Source organism: Triticum aestivum, chromosome 3B (genome assembly GCF_018294505.1).
Source record: "Triticum aestivum cultivar Chinese Spring chromosome 3B, IWGSC CS RefSeq v2.1, whole genome shotgun sequence".
In the NCBI taxonomy this organism is placed as follows: domain Eukaryota; kingdom Viridiplantae; phylum Streptophyta; class Magnoliopsida; order Poales; family Poaceae; genus Triticum; species Triticum aestivum.
Window position 1 is genome coordinate 614,116,446 of NC_057801.1, and position 1,271 is coordinate 614,117,716.

Genomic DNA, 1,271 nt, shown 5'->3' on the forward strand with positions numbered 1-1,271 from the left:
AAAAAAAGGTACTCCTTCAATTTTTAATGTCAAACTTTGACATATTATTTTGGTCAAGAAAATATGGGTTGTATGTTATAAAATATATATTAACAAAAATTTCTTTCAAATGTGCATCCAGCGGCATACTTATTATGGCATATAACTTACATTCTGTTGGTAAATTAATTATGAAAATTAGACATAAAACTTGAAGTCGTCTTGTATTAGTAGATGGAGGGAGTAGCACAAATCTCAAAGCAGGAATCAACGAACAAAAATACCGACCGACCCAAAATCAATTTTCAGGCGATTTACATATACTAGAGTGGATACAAATAGTGTTATTCATGGTATAGCTAATTTTGTTTTTGTCCCAAATCTTATGGTTTAGTAGTGGGTTGTGTCCCATGGTGTGTAGCGACTACACTTGCAAATGATTGTATGAACTATTCTTGATTATTTTATGGTTGGTTATAAGAAAACAGAGGGGACATGCTACGTGCAAGTTGACTGAATTTTGTTTCTGGGTCAGTCGCCTGACCAAAAAGGCCCGCCATACAATTTGCTTGCAGATTCCTACTTGATCGTTTTTGTTGGAGCACGTCACCCAATCCGTTGCTCCGACGTGAATAGCTCGCATAGCTCCATCTCTCTACGAAAATTGTCAGGCGCGGACGAGCTCGGGCGCTCTAGGAATTGTCACGCGTTCGATCCCCTGGAGATGCGAGATGCCTGCCGTATTGTACGTGGCGGGTGAGAAGAGTTAATGTGCGTATGTACGTTAGACGAGGATTTGACGGTGTTTTTGTAACGTGTCGTTTGTCTCCTGTTCTGTACCTATGTGTACCGGAAGTAAGGGAACGGCGCGTAACAGGTAACGTACGTTATGTTGTTGGGCGGCCCACCGGATGTATTTAACCCAGCCATTAATGTGTCCTGGCCTGTCAAGGCAGCTCATTAATCTGGTATTACGTAAGCATAGGCGGTTGCGGGAGAGAATGATTTGTGCGTGGAGACCAAGAAGGGCATCTAGGCAGGTGTGTACGAAATAATTATTTCTTGCTGCTACTAGTTGTGCATTGTTACTATAGCAAAAGAGGCCGTGCGTTGCAACGGGAGAGAAAACATAGCACACACCCTCTTAACCCAACAACAATCACTCAATAGGTTTATCTCCTCTATATTTGCGAGGCATCATATTTGTGTTGCCGCTTATTCTCCTTCACACCCACGTCGGCGATGGCCTCGGTGTTCGCACAAAACAACAAAAAATGTGTTTGAATATGGTT